This window comes from Acinonyx jubatus, chromosome C1 (assembly GCF_027475565.1).
Source record: "Acinonyx jubatus isolate Ajub_Pintada_27869175 chromosome C1, VMU_Ajub_asm_v1.0, whole genome shotgun sequence".
In the NCBI taxonomy this organism is placed as follows: Eukaryota; Metazoa; Chordata; class Mammalia; order Carnivora; family Felidae; genus Acinonyx; species Acinonyx jubatus.
Window position 1 is genome coordinate 172,744,723 of NC_069381.1, and position 7,744 is coordinate 172,752,466.

Here is a 7,744-nt window from a genome sequence, read left to right on the forward strand (position 1 = left end):
ATAGTACAGGGAATGGGAAGAGATAGGTAATGAAGGGATAGTCATAAATATTCAAAGATACCAAGTAATCCACACTTGGCAAATTGGCTGTGCACAGATATTTGACCTGTTCAGTTTTCAGACAATTTGGACCATTTGTAGGCTAGAGAGTAATACCTATGATGCAATTATGTAAAAAGCTGTTTCTAAAGTGATTCCTCTTTAATTTCCCTTAGTTCTCTGGCAATGCTTGTGGTTTTCATCTTTTCTACATAAAAGGAATTAAACAGGAAAATACCTGAAAATAAGCTGGCCACTTGTTCCATTACTTTCTGCCATCTATGGCAATTAGAAAAACAAATATTACTTAGAATAACTTGAGTTTGAAAATTTCTAAACCAGAGCTTACTTAAAATTTTAAGTAATTTTTAGTAAGATTACTTATATAAACTATTTGCTTTAGAATATCTCAGTCTGATCTATAGAGAATCAATGAACTAGGATTTAAAACTTCATACTTTGGTGGTACACTTGTGGGTATATCTCTGATCTGAGCCATGACTTTGGAAAAGTCATGTAATGTGGGGTTCATGAAGTTCATGAACATTAGCTATTCTTGGCATAAAAAGGGGATAAAGTCCTCCAAACTAACCAAAGATTTTAAAAAGTCATGGAAACCACATATTTCATCTTTTATTTACATACTAGTTTAAATAAATATTGAATCAATGTCTCCTAGGTAAATAGTGCATCTAGCTGGCAACAGTCTCTTAAAAGGCAACAGCAGAGACCACAAAACTGTCCCAGCCTTTGTATCTGTTTATAATCTCAAAATGTGTGTATAGGATTCTATCCTTTTAATAAAAGTTGAATGCAAGGCAAAAGCATGGTTCTAAGATTCTCTTTTTTCTCAACCTTTCATACACCTAAGGATACATTGAAAGGTCTCCGAGCATAGTTACACTGGAGAAATGGGGCCTATGGTTCTCCTCAAAGTATTAATGGCTTGCCAAATTTTCAGGATAACTTCAAGATAATGCATTCTCAAAGGAATTCAGAGACTCTCCTCTCCAAGCAAACATTAAACCATGAATATGCCAACAAAGAAATGCTGAGATTTCTAATACTATATTGAAATATCAAAACACAAGCATTCTTATATTTGCTTACTTGAAGAGAGACATTTAAATTCACAGAGAATTTGTCATATTTCTATATTTTATAGGAACCTGCTTGTATGTACTTAGGTTTTATAATGAAAATGTATGTGCAAATGTCAATATTAGAATACTTTCTTGAAATATATTCAAGTAAAACTTGGCTTTAACATATGAGCTATGCTCTTTTATGTAGCTTGTTGGTGCAGTCTTTCTTACTGCTGTACGTGTTAAAAAAGAAAATGCAGAAAATGTAAAAATCTCCAGCATGCCTGTTAAATCTTCCAAAGGTAGAAATTGTATTTCTCATCACTCTGTATCCTTCCCTAAGCCTTAATCATAGAGAAGCAACTAGAGAAAACAGCTGTCCTTGAAAACCACAAGGAGCTTGAATATTTATTTCTGCTATGCAAATTGATCAAATTTGTACAAGCCTTTGCAAGATATTTTACCGAAAACTCTCAAGTAGTACCTCCTTCTTAGCAAACCACTCATTTTTTGCAAAAAGAAGCAATCAAGAATGTCTATCTGATCAAATAAAATTAATTAGAAAGCTTGTAGACATTAAATAAAGTCAATGAGACCACGGAAAGCACATGAGTCATATGACCTAGTTGAGCTTATTTAGAACACACACACACTTACAAAACTTTGAGATTCCATCAAAACCAGATTGTTTCCCGCACTGTTCCCCAACTGAAAATTAGAAGGTCAAAGCAAAATTAGACAAAAATGTCCCCAGAAACAATGCATGAAAATTGTCTAACAACTAACAAAATGAAATAAAGTAAAAGGAAGACCATGTTTTATCATTTAAAATTTTACATGTTCAAGGGTTTTTATCTCATATAATATTTAATATTAACTTTCATGTAGTACCACTTATCTTTTTCTTTAACAACTATCAGGAAACTTGCTATAGTTAGTTCATTTTTAAGATGTAAAAGGAAACAATGTAACTAGGATTTAAAGAACACAGAGAACTATTTTGGAATGTGCTTGCTCTCAAGAAAGGCCAAGCAAGATTAAAATAAATGCATTAATTGATTATTGTTCTACAACAGAATGAGCAATTTTAAGCAGAGAGAAACTTCAGCTCTGTTTCAAAAGGTCAGCTGTGATGGTATTTAAGAGGAAAACTGAAGTCACATTTTTAATACTTAAGACAGATGCTTTATGTTAAAAGACTTCTCTGATGAGGTCCTTTTGTGCTGACTGGAGTCTGTTCTCCTGGGTGGATATAGATTGGAAGAAAGAACAAATTATTGTCTTTCACTGATTCTTTTATGCCCCTTAATTGTACATATTCTGAGGAAACAATTGAAATTTCTGCACCCTGGTTTCATTTCCACTCTATGCCTCCATTCCCGAAAGGAAAGTCTTTGTGTGTGTGTGTGTGTGTGTGTGCGCACACAATTGAAGTTTCTAGAAATGTGATTCTAAATTTGGTTTAAGCCAACTATTAAGGAAGTTTGAGTATTCAATGAAGATTTTGGGGATGTTTAAAACATTTTTCGGAGACGTTTTAGAGACATATTTTTTTCTTTCATTTCCTAAAGGTTATAACATCAAAAGAAAATGGTATAAATAATGAGTATATATTGGAAAGAGTAATGTATATTTATGACTGCCAAAGTTTCAAGATTACTGATACAAATTGTGGTATGTCTATGTGGCCAGAAAGATCATTCTGAGATGAACAATCTTTCCATCCAGCACTCATCATAGAATATTTTTTGGTATATGTGAAACCACAAGTACATCAGTGGGAACTTACTTGTATGGAAATACTGAAGGCAAACCACTAATCATGGCAGCCAGATTTCCCAGAATAAAGCAGTTACTTTAGAAATTATGCCAAACTACTTGGGTTAAAAATATGGTTTCAAAAATTGCAGATCAGCATAATATGGAAAAGTTATTAGCAAACTACAGAAATGTGGTTCTAAAGTAGACAGTATTGAGCAGCAATTTCATAATGACTTTTGTTTTTCTTAGATATAAGGTCTTAAACAAAGGGCGGTTGTGAACACCATCAGTTATACATTCAGACAAGCTGGGGTTTGCATCTAAATAGTTCTATTCTGCCAAAATGAGTTTATTCACAAAATATACCTTTTTTTTTTTACAGAATATAGGGCAACATGTAAATATATTTTCTCATTTAAAGGGCACAATTATTCAGATGTTTTTATAAATTATTCTTGACTTTATTACCTGACACTTAATAATAGTTGTGAATATGAATTAGAACCAAGGCAATTATGAATATAAAAGAATGTGATTTCCCTTTATTTATAGCAATATTCCATATAGACTCCAAACGAGAGGCAGACAAGCCTACTATGGCTAAGCTTTTGTAAGACCTCAAATTTTAAAAACAAATACAAAAAAATACAATGAATATGTATGCATTCATAAAACATGTTTGTTTTCATACCAAGATTTTATAAAACAAATTTACAAAATGAATTTCTATTTCTTAATTTTTATGTTCCTATATTAATGCTACATAGTGCCAGTTTTGTTCTATATGATATATTTTTAATTAGCTTACCCATATAATGATGCTGTCTTTTGATCCTCTATAGTTTTGCTCTACATATGATACTATTTATAGAAAACTTTATCCAATATGTTCCATTGAGTTAATTCTGTAGAGCAGAAAACATCTCTCAGTTCTGTGATAAAAGGATCATTCACTATCAACTGTTCTAGCTTAGGGTTTTCACGATGTACATAAAGTAGTGTGGATAATTTCTCAGAAAATTCTGATTACTATGTCGTAACTCTTTATTCCTACAGATTGGAAAGTGTGGCACAGTGTAAGTGGGTTTCCATATGAAAACTGTAAATTCCACAAGTTGTAGATATTTCCCTACTGAAATACACAGTTCAAATATCCATCATGTAATACACTTTGGATTGTGTAGTGTTATATTTTTAATTTTTTTAACTTATTGAAACATGCGTTACAGCATATTCCCCTATTTGTTGATTGCAACTTTTGTTCTAGCATCTTTTTATAGAAAAAATTACATTCAAGCAGGCAAAAAGATAACTTAGTAATGATGTGTTGAGTTTCCCAAAATAACTAATGTTAAAGTATTCTGAAGCGGACTTTGAAACATCTTACTTGGAATAATGATTCTCAGAATTGGCTATTCTTGATGCTGTCTGCCTCTTCCTAACTAGAACTTCCATATGAAATAACAGTATTTGGCTAAAATCCAAAATACTGAAAATACCAATTGCAGGCAAGGATATAGCACAGCAGAATATAAATGCTGTGAGAATATAAAATGGTACAGCAACTTTGGAAGACAGTTTGGCAGCTTCTTGCAAAACCAAACAGTCTTACCATTGAATTCAGCAACCACTCTCATAGGGATTTATCTAACTGATTTGAAAATTTATGTCTACACAAAAACCTGCATGTGTACGTTTATTGCAACTTTATTCACTGTCGCTGAACACTAGAAGCAACCAAAATATCCTTCAATGGGCTCCTGAAACAGAAAAAAGGACACTAGGTAAAAGTTAAGAAAATCCAAATAATTTGTGGACTTCAGTTAATAATGCATCAATATTAATTCCTTACTTGTAACAAATCCAAAACATGTTAATAATGGGGACATTTGTGTAAAGTACGTGGAAAGTCCCTGTTCTATCTTTATGATTTTTCTGTAAACCTAAAACTTTTCTGTATTTAAAAGTTTACTTAAAAAATATTAACAGCTTCTTGAAATATGTGACAACCTATATGTTTACCGGCTAAATTTTTATTAATATAACACTCAAAGTGTTAAAAAAGCAAAATATAGATATAGGAAGAAGTTACTTGTAGAAGTGCTACTTTTCTGTAGTCCTAAACACCAGAAGAAAGACCTGTTAAGTCTAAAAAAAGTCTAGAGTGCATCAGAAATATAGAAATGATGATACTCAAACCAGAATTGAGTGGGTATTAATTTTATAGGCCCTCAATAGAAACTAGATTTTTTTTAAGTTGTAGAAATGTTACAAATGATATTTTCCAATACCGCTCCAAAGAGCCTGTTTATTTCATTTTAAGGCCTAGTGTCTTCCAAAGGTAAATAAAGACCCTCTGGAGGATGAAAATGCAGTAATGTATTTAATATATTTAAGTTCATGCAGAAGTAGAGGACTATACAAGGTTGTCCTAAAATGCAAAAGACCCACAAAACAATGAAAATAAATTAACACAATCTCGTTCATTGACAGCAGATACCACATAAATATCTTGAGTAGAAAAATTTTTTGGTGAAGAAAAATATGAAAGTATAAACATAACACATTATATTAGCCTTTAGAAAGATTTTAATCAAGTTAGGCATATTAGATGTTCATGCTTGACCAACTCAAAAGGAATTAATATAATAGTCATAGAATGGGTGTTGAGTCAGGTCATAATGACTTTTTAAAAAATTTATTTATTTAAATTCAGGTTAGTTAACATAGGGTGTAGTGTTGGTTGCAGGAGTAGAACGCAGTGATTCATCACTTACATATAACACTCAGTGCTCCTTTCAACAAGTGCCCACCTTAATGTCCATCACCCATTTAGCCCATCCCCCACCAACCTCCCCTCCGTCAACCCTCAATTTGTTCTCTGTATTTAAGAATCTCTTATGGTTTGCCTCCCTCTCTGTTTTTATTTTATTTTTCCTTCCCTTCCTCTATATTCATCTGTTTTGTTTTTTAAAATCCACATATGAGTGAAATCATACAATATTTGTCTTTCTCTGACTGACTTATTTTGCTTAGCATAATAACTGTAGTTCCATCCACATTGTTGCAAATGGCAAGATTTTTTTTTTGAGCACCGAGTAATATTCCACTGTGTATATATACACCACATCTTCTTTATACGTTCATCAGTTTATGGCCATTTGGGCTCTTTCTATTATCTGGCTATTGTTGAGAGCGTCGCTATAAACATTGAGGTGCATGTTCCCCTTCAAATCAGCATTTTTCTATCCTTTGGATTAATACATAGTAATGCAATTGCTGGGTCATAGGGTAGTTCTATTTTTAACTTTTTGAGGAACCTCCATACTGTTCTCCAGAGTGGATGCACCAGTTTGCGTTCTGATCAACAGTGCAAAAGGGCTCCCCTTTCTCCACATCTTTGCCAACACCTGTTGTTCCCTGACTTGTTTACATTTTAACCATTCTGACAGGCATAAGGTGGTATCTCATGTGGTTTTGATTTGTAACACAATGACACTCATTTGTAGTGGAACTGAGTAAAGCAACCCAGGTCAAGATCAAGATACGCTGTGTCAACAAGTGAGCCCCTCTCCCCCCGCCAGTATCAATGGTGAACAACAGTTTATTTCTCACTCACAGTGCATGTCATTACAAAATGCTGCAGTTCTATTCCAAAGCAGATCTATTCTGGGCCAAAGAAGCTGTCCCTAACTGTAGTATCACTGATCTTGTGGTAAAGAGAAAAGAGGCACGACAAGCTGTTTGCTGACTCGACATTTCTGCTGGCAGTGGCACACATCACTTATGCTCAGAAGTGAATACATGTATTATTCCACTGACCAAAGCAAGTACATGCCTATTCCCGAGTCCCTCAGGAAAGGAATAGAGCATGGGAAACTCCTAGGAGGGAAACAAAATTTTACAAGCATTAATATAATCCATGATACTTATTAAATGCCTCTATGCTGGGGCACCTGGGTGCCTCAGTAGGTTGGACATCCAACTTTGGCTCAGATCATGATCTCACAGTCTGTAAGTTGAAGCCCCACATCAGGCTCTGTGCTGACTGGCTCAGAGCCTGGAATCTACTTCGGATTCTGTGTGTGTGTGTGTGTGTCTCTCTCTCTCTCTCTCTGCTCCTCCCCCACTCATGCTCTCTCCCTCTCTCTCTCTCTGTCTCTCTCTCTCTCTCTTGTCAAAAATAAATAAGCATTAAAAAGTTAAAAGAAAATGCCTCTAATGCCTATTAATTTTGTGACCTTGGAAAAAATACCTAATATCTTTAAGCCTCAGTCTTCTTACCTGTAAAATATGAATTGTATTTAGTCATGGAGTTAAGAATAAAATGAAATGAATATGTGAAGCATCCACATTAGATAGGAACTTGATAAATGATAGCTGGTGTTTTAAATAACAAACGAATGTAAAGGCACTATTACAGCAATGAGAGTCTTGTGCTTCCAATAGGCTTTAGGTAAAAAGAAAATAAAGCATTAGGGATATTAATATAAAAAGGCTTAACCTTATATTTCTTTTACTGTTTTATATATCATCAAATGACTTAATAACAAAAATTGTTTTGATATATTGTTTCAGAATAATTTCTTTGAGTCTGCCTCATAAAATATTCTGCAATTTTGAGCTACTTATTTGCTCCATATGATATCTTTAGTGAAAGTGAGATTCAATCTTTCCAGGATTGGATGTCCGGAACTAAAGAAATCATAACAAGACCTACGTAATTGAAAACAGGAATGTTGGTCTTTTGGAGGGCTTACCCCTGCAATAGTGGCCATTGGCATGGCTTCTGCAGTGGGCCTGTGTCTGCCAGAAGCCTTTGTGCTGAGCATGGCTACAGAACCAGGAGTCCCACAAAG